At 33.4% G+C, this 12,533-nt stretch overlaps 1 pseudogene across 1 annotated transcript; it reads left to right on the top strand.

Moving 5' to 3' along the window:
• Positions 1-4,114: 4,114 nt before the first annotated feature.
• Positions 4,115-5,402, top strand: LOC145056724 (tRNA-splicing endonuclease subunit Sen2-1 pseudogene; annotated as a pseudogene). The gene is made up of 2 exons (XR_013685890.1): positions 4,115-4,224; positions 4,537-5,402. The product of XR_013685890.1 is annotated as a tRNA-splicing endonuclease subunit Sen2-1 pseudogene (transcript).
• Positions 5,403-12,533: the final 7,131 nt, after the last annotated feature.

The following is a 12,533-nucleotide window of genomic DNA, read 5'->3' as shown; positions in this document are numbered from 1 at the left end:
AGGGTTTTCATCCCACAATTTTATATCATATATTTATAAATATAGAACATTCAAACTTGTACAATTTCACCATATAAAGGCAACTCTTATCCCACCCCATCGATCCTCACAACGACACGATCTAAACTCTCGTATCTAAAATTTTCCTCTTTACCTGATCCCTACTCACGGATCTAAAACTATCCTCTTCACCCGATCCGTACTCACGGATCTAAAACTAACCTTTTCACCTGATCCATACTCACGGATCTAAAACTAACCTTTTCCCCTGATCCATACTCACGGATCTAAAACTACCTGATCCATACTCACGGATCTCTAACTAACCTCCTGATCTGATCCATACTCCCGGATCAATAATTGTACCCAATCCATACTCCCGGAATAGGGACAATTAACTATACCTTAATCCTGATCTGATCCATACTCCCGGATCAATAATTGTGCCCAATCCATACTCCCCGATTAGGGACAATTAACTTAGTCTTAATCCATACTCCCAGACTAATGACAAGTTTTATCTCTTTACCTGATCCATACTCCCGGATCTAAAACTTACCTCTTGGCCTAATCCAACTCATCCTTTTATCACACACCAACTATCTCATCTACCCATGTTCTACCCAACATATTTGTAGATATAAAATACATATATAGTTTAACTCATTTAAAAACTATATAAAACATCCATTCCCCACTCATCTCAAATAAACAACAATATATAAACACATAACACGTATTTTATAACAAATACTTCATATTTATGTGTTAGAAGAAAGTAAACACACAGTCACTTGATCAGAAGATGATCGGACAGCACTACGGCTTGTAGAAGTAGTATTCTTCGGTAGATCTGGAAGATCTTCACAAAAATCGGCTTCTCGCAGGGAGAGCTTCGGCTCGGGAATTTCACTTCTCGGGATCTTTAGGCTTCGGGACTTGCTTCGGGGTTCGGGAATGATATCGGGGCTTCGGGGGGGTTAAAATAGGGCTTAGAGAGAGTATCGGGAGTGGGAGAGTAAGAGAGAGCAACCTAAATCGGCTGACCCTTGATTTCTATTTATAGGGTGAATTTCCTGAGTTCACCTCGTGAGTTTTTAATATTCACCTCATGAACTTACTCACCCCGTGAGTTTCTAATATTCACCCCGTGAGCTCGATACGTCATTGCGTTCGTCATGGCCACTTGCCCTGGAAGACGTCCAATACCTGTTCACCTCGTGAGTTTCTAATGCTCACCTCATGAACTGACACAACCTTGGGGTTTACGCCCCGAACTTCAGAAATTCATAACTTTCGCATACGAGCGGCTGCATCTTGCCGTGGGGCCTCTGGTGCTCTGCCTTGACCTTCCTGCAGATTAGGCATCTCTCCACGTACCAAGCTACGTCCCGCTTCATGCAGGGCCACCAGTAATCGGGTTGAAGATCTCTATACATCTTCGTCGCCCTTGGGGGGATGGTGAACCGAGACTTGTTGGCCTCATCCATTAGCACCTTCCGTACCCCGCCCCAGTACGGTACCCAGACCCTCCCATGCAGGGCAACAATCCTCGGCTATCGTAATCAAACGAAGCTACTCGGCCCCCAACTTTTCATATGGTTTTTACACTTCCACCCCCTCCTCCCATTATTCTTTTCAAAACAAATCCTTAATTTACCATTCAAACCATGCTTTCTGAAAACCCTTACAAATTAAGTCCAAAATTTACTCTTCAGCCTCCAGCTTCCAAATATCTTTTCAATTTAAATCCAACATATACCAAACAGTCCATGTCTTAAAAAATCTTTCCAAATAAATCCTGAATTTATACTTTGACCCTCAGGCTCTCAATTATAACTTTTTAACCCCCAAAACTAACTCCTTACTACACTATTCTGCATTTAGGGCTATCATTTATTTATTAATTTGTCTATTTATTTATTTAATAAACGGGGTGTTACAATTTTATTAACAGTTTAATGTAATAAATTCACATTTTAGTACACATAAAATGCCTCAAGATATGACAGTATAAATATATGTTTTAAGTTGAGAATACAGTTGTGAATATATAATTTTTATATATTAAATTGCAAATTTATTGTATTACATTGTCAATTTTGTGTATTAAACTGTGAATTAACTGTATTAAACTGTAAATGTTTTATTCGAAGTTATAAATATAAAATTTAAGTTAAGTATATATAACATTTGTTTGTATTAAATTATGAATTTGTTATATATTAAGTTGTGAATTTTGTGTATTAAACTGTAATTTATTGTATTAAGTTGTGAATTTGTTGTATTAAGTATAATTTTGTGTTAAAACATTAATAATTTATGTATGAATTTTTGTATTGATTTTCTTGTGAATATATTTATATTTTTTTCTTGTATAAGTATGTGAAAATATATCGGTTTTGAGATAATTGTTTTGCACTAAATTCAAAGTGAGTGAATTAATATGTTTATTAAAATGTGAATGTACTTTTTAAGCTTAGTATAATAAATTCACATTTTAATACACATAAATGCTTCCAAATATGAACGTATAAATATAAGTTTTAAGTTGAGAATATGACTGTGAATATATAATTTTTGTGTATTAAACTGTGAATGTTTTATATGAGGTTATAAATATAAGTTTTAAGTTAATAATATATAACATTTATGTGTTAAAATTATGAATTTGTTATATTAAGTTGTGAATTTTGAGTATTAAACTATAGTTTATTGTATTAAGTTGTGAATTAGCTGTATTAAGTTGTGAATTTTTTTACATAATTTTGTGTTAAAATATTATGTATGATTTTTTGTATTAATTTTCTTGTGAATATATTTATCTTTGTATTGTATAAGTATGTAAGAAAGTATTAGTTTTTAAATAATTGTTTTGCATTAAATTCAAAGTGTGTGAATTAATATGTTTATTAAACTGTGAATGAAGTGTCTAAGTTGTAAATGCATGACTTTATATATATATATATATATATATATATATATATATATATATATATATATATATATATATATATATTCATGCATTTACAGCCACCATTCATTCAAAATCATATCATATCATATATATATATATATATATATATATATATATATATATATATATATATATGATTTTTGAATGAATGGTGGAATTTAACTTTTCTGAATATGTAATATGTAAATTAGTGTAAAATTGATTGTATTAAGTTGTGAATTTTATATATTAAATTTTAAATTTTCTATATTAAGTTGTATTTTATATAAATTGTGTGTTAAAATATTAATGAATGTATAAATGAAAATATTATACTATAAAAAATACGATTTTTCCATATTTTTACCAAAAAATAAATATTTAGATTTTTAACATATTTAATAGGTATTCAGAATACATATTTACTTAAGAATTAGGGGTTCTTAGGAGTTTTAATCTTTTGTGGTTCTCATTTGAGCCCCTCACACACACACACGAAGGTTTGGTTCGGGTATCCGCGAATATCGAAATATCCAAACCGAAACCGACCCATAAATACAGTTTCGGTTTTTTTTTAGTTTGGATTTTTTTGGTTTTGGATTGGCCGGATCAGATCGGTTTTTCGGTTTTGCGGTTTTTTTTTTTTTTTTTTTTTTTTTAATAGCAATCTCCTACTCAAAATACAAAAATAATAATTATTTTTTAGAGTAAATTACACGAATAGTCCTTATGGTTTGGGGTCATTTGCGCTCTTGGTCCCTAACTTATTTTTTTAACTCGGAAGGTCCCTATTGTTTGTTTTTGTTACACGCTTGGTCCTTACTGTTTGTTTTTGTTACTCGTTTGGTCTCTATCTTATCTAAAAAGACTATTATTTAAATAGAAAAATTGATGGGATAGGTAAGGTAAGGTGAGGGGGTGGGTTTGGGGTGTGTTTATTTAATATAAATTAAAAAATCAAGGCCAAAATAATATTTTTAGATAAGATAGGGACCAAGCACGTAACAAAAGCAAATAATAGGGACCTTCCGAGTTAAAAAAAGAAGTTAGGGACCAAATGCGCAAATTACACTAAACCATAGGGACCATTCGTGTAATTTACTCTATTTTTTATTTAAAATCATTTTAATTACGCAAACAAAACACGTTAATGAGGCTGAAAACCCAATCGACGCACCTCGACTCCGCCGTTGTCGCCTTGTGGCCGTTTGCTCCAGAAAACCTCGACCCAGCCGCGATTTTTTGTCATCAGCGACTTCGTCCATCAGGTAATATGCCATTGATCATCATTATTGGTTTCATCTCCATTTCTTCAACTCCATAGTATTTGCTGTGTGGAGTGTATGTGTGTGATTATACCTGCCTGGAGTGTGTGTCGAGTGTTTATATGCCATTGATTCTGTCTCCTGTATTTCCTGTGTGGAGTCTGTTCGTGATTTTTTCGGTGATTCCACTTCATTATGCTTTCCAATTAGGGACAATTAAAGTCGAATGGTTTTAATAACGAATTTTAAAAGTCTAGTGACCAAATTTCTCGACCTGTAATAATACACACATTCATCTTTTTTATTTTTTTGAAGGTTTTAATGGGTGGACCAAGATGGAAAGGAAAATGGTCAGAAGCAAAAGCCCTTGAAATTCCCATGTCAAAGACAGTTTCAGATCTCCAGTCTTCTCTAATCAAATCCAATTCTTCAGGAATACTATCAGGCTCTAGTGTACTTCTTGCAACTAATCCTGACCAAACTGACCTTCTAAATCAAGCCTGTTTTGGTCGACCAATTATAACAATCGATAAAGATAAACAATGGTTTCAGTTGACTTTAGAAGAAGCCTTTTATCTATCTTTTTCTCTCAATTGTATAAAGATTGTAACTGGTGATAATGTTATAAAAACAAATAACGAGTTATGGGACTATATCAATATGACCTCCAAAAGGGTATCTTTTCCTGATTTCTTTAAAGCTTATTCTCATTTAAGAGCCAAGAATTGGGTCGTGAGGTCCGGGTGTCAGTATGGTGTTGACTTTGTGGCATACTGTCATCATCCTTCACTTGTTCACTCCGAATACGGTGTGCTGGTTTTCTCTGATGGGAATCGGAATCGGAATCAGAATTGGAATGGGAATGAAGATGGGAATGGAATTGGGAATGATAGATTGAGGGTTTGGTCTGATTTTCAATGTATGCTTCGGCTTTCTGGTAGTGTTGCAAAGACATTGTTGATTCTTTATGTAAATAGAAATGGTGAAAATGGGATTGATTCACCTTGTTGTTTAGGGAATTATAGTGTTGAAGAGCGAACAATTACAAGATGGAATCCAGAAAGATTTAGGGAGGATCAAGAGAATGTGGAAAATGGGACCAAGTTAGTTAATCTACTCTAAATGAAAGAAATAACAATGTACTTTCATTTATTTTTTTATTATAGCATCTTATTTTGATTTTTTTTTTCCATTAAAGCATTATGTTTACAATTTTTGTTCTTATAAAGGTAATTGTACTTTGATAAATATATCTGGTCCTTTTTTTATAAAGCTATTTATTACATTTAACCCTATTGTTAGCCATATATATTTATAAAAGATTAATTGTTTGAATACATGATTAATTGATTATCGTGTTTCATGATGTATTGATGTAGAGTCAAATGCAAGAAATAGCAAAGCACTTTCATTTATGTGTTTGTTATAAAATCCTACTTTTGTTTCTTATTTTGAAAAATCTTTCAGTTATAGCATTGTATTTCCAATTTTTTTAAATCCAATTATAGCAGTGAAAATAGTTTTGTTTTCTGTCGACATTGCAATTATTAGGTATAGTTTTTCAAAGTATAATTTTATAGTAGGAAGAAATGGAAGTAGGATATTATAATAAACAAATAAATGAAACTATATTGCTAATTCTTGTATTTTATCCTACTGGGCATATATATGCCAAACAAAGTGTTGAAAAATTACATATTCAGAGACATACGAGTAAGCATGTGATTATTATGTTTTCATAATGTTTAAATTTAATTTTGGAACATTTTATACGAGCACATGAGTAAAGTTTAGTTATTTATACACTAAATTTAAACTCAGTTTAAATTGCTTTTAAGCTAGATAAATTGTTTTTAAAGATTCATACTTTACTAAATAGATCGGTATATTGTTGTTAATGTTTTGTTTGAGCATTATTGGCCTTGATTTTGATTTTGGGTGGTGGATGTTGGTAGGGTCAAATCGGGTTTGGTTTAGAATAGTAAAAAATAGTATGGATTAATTGTGTTGATGTGATATTTTTGTGTTTTTTTTATTATTTATAAATAATTTATATATCAAGCATGTTTATAATATCACAATGTTGCAATGATAATATAATCGAAGGGTTCCACATGTGTTCAATCATGGAAAACCCTTCATCATGTTCCATTTTGGTAATGGAACATGAAGTACACATTATGAGGGTGAATTACCGATTAGGTCCAAGTAGTTTGATAGAATTTATAGTTTTGGTCCTTAAATTTTTATTGTTTTATTATCTTTACTTTAATCGAAATAATATAGATTATTTATAAAATTATTTTTATTTTTTAATTCAGTTATCTAAATTACTATTATTATTTATTTATTATTTTATTTATTTATCTTTGTTTTTGTGGTTTAAAAATCTTTTAATATTTTTGATGTTTTATTTAAATATATTACTTAATGTTTTTTTGACGTTTTGTTCGATTAAATTATATAATGATTTTTTTGACTTTATTTCGAGTAAAAAAATTAAAAGAATAACCCGGATAACTATCAGTCTTCCAATAAAATTATTTAATGTTCATTATATATATATATATATATATATATATATATATATATATATATATATATATATATATATATATATAGAGAGAGAGAGAGAGAGAGAGAGAGAGAGAGAGAGAATTGCAAGAATAGTCCCTGTGGTATGTTAAAACTAGCAACTTTGGTCCAAAATGGGTTTGGCTCGCAAGGATGGTCCAATAGTTTCGTTTTGTTACGAGTTTGGTCCAATTTCCTATTAACTTTTTTATAATGACGGATTGCCCTTATTATTTTATTTTCCATTTTCTTTTATTACAACAATTAAAAATAAAATACCCCCTCCCCCCCCCCCCCCCTCTCTCTCTTATAAAATACCTACCGTACACCGACAGTTTCCTTCCCCTATTCCAACCTCCACCTTCATAACCCCTTTCATAGCCACTATTGACCATCACTGCATCACATACTACCTATCAACTCTGACGACGACACCACTTCCTAGAAACCCTAGCGCCATCGATTTGGATTACATCTCTCGACCACTGTCGGCTGCTTATTGTCGTCATAGACTTATGGACATGATAATCACCACCCTTTCCCATATGTGTGTGCGTGCTTTTTATTGTTCTGTCTTATGTTTGTGTCTTAGACTGGAAATCACAAGTGAATCGTGAGTGGTTGACCCACATTCCAAATTCCATTTTTGAAATTGTTGTCAACGATGGTGGTTAACATAGTTCTAGGGTTTTGATTTTTAGGAATATAGATGGCAGGTTGAACGACAGTTGCAAGGGAGGAGAAACGATATTATGTTCTGATCTCCGACAATTGTAGTTCACGTGGATGACCATTAATCTAAGAAATCGATTATCACAACCATACCCTTGATCCAAGAAATCGATTATCACAAGCTTATTAACAAATGAACTGAAATTACAGCTAGGAAATGTATTAGAAAACTATTAATTGATGAACAAAGTGACTGTTTCAGTTGTTATCCTCCATATCCAGAGCTTCAAGAACACAACCCAATAGAAAGGAAACTAATTGGAGGGGGGAGGGGACATTATGTTCTCTGATTGAGAGAAGTCATTGGAAGAAGGTAAGTAGAAAACTGATCTTGCCCCTACTCCGAAAGAAACTCGGGATCACATTCAAGGAAGATGAAAAGGGTGTGTAAACACAGTTTAAGAACAATTTACTATTTTGTTTTCTGGGTTCAAAATTTTTCTTTATGGGTTTCTGCGGTGGATCGATTTTCTATCATTTTCAAAACCAAGTCAATTTCTTGCAGATCTCTTTATAGGTGGAGATGTGTGTAAAAGATCGTGAACTTGGTTGTGTGGATTTGATAATGACGAATATAGTGTCAATTCCTAAAACTGAGAGAGAGAGAGAGGTATTTTATTTTTGTTTTATTTTTAATTGTTTGTTAATTATTGTAATAAAAGAAAAATAGAAAATAATATAACAAGGGGTAAATCCGTCATTATAAAAAAGTTCATAGGAAATTGGAATAAACTCGCAACAAAACGAAACTATTGGACCATCCTTGCGAGCCAAACCCATTTTGGACCAAAGTTGCTAGTTTTGACATACCACAGGGACCATTCTTGCAATTTTGTCATATATATATATATATATATATATATATATATATATATATATATATATATATATATATATATATGCTTATGTTATTGTATTTTAACTAATTATTGTATGGATATAGAAATTATTGTGGGTCATTCATTTTACTTATTTTAAGAAAGTGATTAATACATATTATTGAATTAAATATAATTGAAAAATATCATCTAATTTTATTATAAGGGTATTTTAGTCAACTAATATAGATTTAATAATGGAAAATTGCATATTTTAAGGGATCATAGATTGTATTAATTTTAAAAATCCGATTTTACGAATTATAATTCTTTTAATTTGGGCATTCTGACAGAATATGTTTTTGAGTTTATTCAAAAATAAAAATATTCTTGAACTATAACATAATAAAAATATTTTTGAACCTATTTTCTTGATCATGACTTTAAAAACTGTTGTAGAATAACAAATTCTTGAACCATCAATTGAAGAATAAAAACAAAAATTACATTAATTCTTATAGAATACGGGTAGCAATTGCTAAGAATTACGTTTATTGTTAAAGAATAAAACTAAATAAAATTTCAAATCGGGAAAAAACATCAAAATATATCAAAGATACTAATACATTCTAAAAGAATAATGTTGCTAAGAATCACTTTCAATTTTGTGGTCAGTTCTTCAAGCATCAACTTCTTTGAAGAAAAATCCAATTGTAGTTTAGAATCCAATAATGCATTAGCAAATGAAAAATAAAAAACTAAATTCTTTTGGAAAAATATGCGGACTTGTGAATTGCACCAAAACCAATAACCAAGAATTGTAGAGCATGCATAAATCAGTGAGAAAATATCCATATTTCATTCCAACAGAATTGGAACTCGTGATTCCATTCCGATAGAATTGGAATTCAAGATTTAGTTACCATATGCATTCTGTAACATTCAGTTTAAAATTAATTAAATAAATAATAAACTCTAAAGCCGCTTGATGTAATTATTATTATTATTTTATAGCCAAATCAATAATATTCAGCGGAATGTTGGTTTCGAGGAGCCAAATGATATAATTTTGGATTTGGGGGGTTAAAAGTGTAAGTTCTGGATTTAATTTGAAAAGGATTTCAAGTCAGGGTGTGTTTGGTAATTAATGGACTTAAATTGAAAGGATTTGAAGGCTTAGGGGGCTGAATGGTAAATATGGGAGTTATATTGAGAAGTTTTGATGGAGTAGGAGCTAAACTTGTAAAAATCGGATTGAAGTTTGTAAAGAACACAGGTTTTAGACCCGGTGCTCATTTCCTTCCTTCTTCAAGAGGCGACGTCGGGTAAACCTAACCCTAGTGTATCTCTTTCATCAGCCGCCACCAAGGTGAAGACTCCTCAGCCGCCGCTTGCATCACCAAGCCCGGCCGCCACCTTTTTCCGCCAGCTATCTCGCCGATGATCGTCGCCGCAACAACCTCGACTGCCGGAGACGCCATGGGCAATAAAAGAACCGCAGAGGAATGTGGGGCATGTTGTGTTCGTCCTGCGTGAGCCGGGAGCCACCGGAAGCGCTCGGTAAGTCCAACCGCAAATCTACTTCCTCTCTCTTTTGTTCTTTGCTGTGAATACGACGTCATGAACGTCGGCTGTGGTCACCGGTGGCCTTAGGTCGTCGTTCCTATGCTTCTGGTCGTCTTCTGCCACCCAATGTGGCTAAGTTGGATGTGTTTACGTGTTCAGATTGTATTTGTGAGTGTATTTGTGGGTTTGCTCGGCTGGAAACCAAGAAAGGCCCTCCACCTCCATCGTGAGGTGGTGACTGCCACCCACTGTCGCCATTCTGCCACCATTAGCCACCATCTCCTGTGGTGGTGTGCATTTGGGTGCGTTTGGACTATTATTTGGAGTACTTTTGGTATTGTTTGACCTAAAAACACAACCACCACCACCACCACCACGAGGTGGTGGCTGTCGCCGCGTACCATAACCACCACTACCCGAGGTGGTAGTGGGTGGTGCCCAACTTATGTAACACAAATGGATCTAAAAACCTAACTAATGGTCTAATGGGCACACGATTGAGTTAAAAATCCTAATTAGGGTTTAGAAAACCCTAATTTTGGAAATATGTAATAAATGATTGGGCCTTAAGATAAGTCCATGTAGAGGTTTGGGCCCAATTTGGAAAATTAGGCCATATGTTGGGCCTTGGTTGATTATTGGGCATTTGGGCCTTCAAAGTGTGAGTTTGGGCCTTGGTTTTAAACCAAGCTGGGTTAGCGGTAAAATGGTCCATTTACTCTAAGTGTAGATTTATGGTTATGTATTGAAACCCAAATGGTTAATTGGGTTTTGTCTTGATGATTCACAGTACGAGGATCGGCCAGCCAGCAGTCAGGGATTTATCCGCGGGACTTCGGCGGTGCAAGGTGAGTCTCCTCACCATACTAATGGGTCTAAGGCACCAAGGCCGGCCGATTTTGTGATATATAGTACACTAGTTGATATAGTGTTATGTGGCATGTTATCCAGTTATGTGCTAAGAGGTATGATAGTTGTATATGTGTTATACTTGTATGGAAGACCATGTGGGGAGCCATGGCTTTCCTATTGAAGACCATGTTGGGAGCCCATAACACTTGGATGTAAGACCATGTGGAGAGCCCATGGCTTTCCTATTAAAGACCATGGGGGAGCCCATGACACTTAGGTGTAAGACCATGTGGGAAGCCCATGACATCCTGGAGTAAGACCCTGGGGGAGCCCACAGCATCCCTATATGTTATATGCATGGCTTATGTGGTTTGTGTAGCTTTTATAGCTAATATGGTATGTGTAATTATCATGATTGATATGGCTTACGTGATTGGTATGGTTTATGTGATTGATATGGTTTATGTAGCTGTTATAGCTAATATGGATTATGTGGTTATGTGGATTGTGGGGGGTATGCTTTGGGGAACTCACTAAACTTCGTGCTTACAGTTTTGTTTATTGTTTCAGGTATCATTGGTTTGGAAATGAAGGGTCCGACTTGATCGCAGTGCACACACACCTGTGTGCCGCAACTTATGAATTTGGGACGAACTATGATAAATATTTTAATTAATCATGTTTCTGGAATGTTTGGATTTAGAAGATATCTGTGTTTTTACTATAATAAAAATAAAAATTTTACCCTTGATTTTTGGGTCGTTACACATTTAGTTGGAAAAATATCCAAGTAAAAAAATGCATAAATCAGTAAATCAATAGAATAATGGAGACGAGATGCACAATCGATAAAAATTCCATCACTAACCGAGAATACAATCTGAGACTGCCCATGACATGTTGAACAATCAATACCACCATATTTCTCTTTGGTATTTCATCAAACACTTTTAGGGCACTCCTTAAATCACCATATTTTCTATAATTTGTTTAATGTATTGTACAAACATTAATTTATACAAGTGCCATATGAAAAATAACTCCCAAAACCTGACAAGTTCTTAAATTCAACTTGATTTTGGTTATCGGTTATCTATCGACCATAATTTTATCATAAATTAAAAAAACAAATAGAAATAATATCAGTTCAGTTTAATATATAGACATACGTTGCTCAAGCTCTACCAACATGTACTCAACAAAAGGTTGACCAGCAAGTGTGGTGTTAAGGAAACCATTGCAACTTTAGTGTTGTCCTTCTCGATAGGTACAGGTAGAGCGATTGCGGGTAGTAGTAAAGAAGATTAGGCACCGTTAAAAAGATCAAGTAATCGTTGCCCACTCTTGAGTCTTCATAATCACCTTTACGATCTAAGCATATATCATTGAAATCAAAAATAGAAACTTGAAATCAAAAAATGAGACCTGATTAATGAATCTATGCACAAAAATCATCAGTTGTAAACAAAAATCTATAGAGTGTAGTTCAAATTGGGGAAAACTGTCTGATTTTAGAGAAGTCGAAATCAAAAATAATGAGAACAGGAGGTGAGGTAAAAGAAATATAATGTGAGTCGATACCAACCCAATCATTGAATTTATCGAATTTCCAATGTCAGTAGATGTATACTCAAGTAGCCGGTCAACAAAATTTATGAACAAAAAAACTCACTGTGATCTTATGGAGAGGGAGATGGGATTTGAGGTAGATGTAATCACCTTTCGCCGTAAAATGAAGTGAGGGACAACTATCAACTTTTTCTTTGAAGG

Source organism: Lactuca serriola, chromosome 6 (genome assembly GCF_051521515.1).
Source record: "Lactuca serriola cultivar US96UC23 chromosome 6, Lser_US96UC23_V15, whole genome shotgun sequence".
NCBI classification, from domain to species: Eukaryota; Viridiplantae; Streptophyta; class Magnoliopsida; order Asterales; family Asteraceae; genus Lactuca; species Lactuca serriola.
The sequence above is the reverse complement of the archived record's forward strand: the minus strand, read 5'-3'. Positions and strand labels throughout refer to the sequence as shown.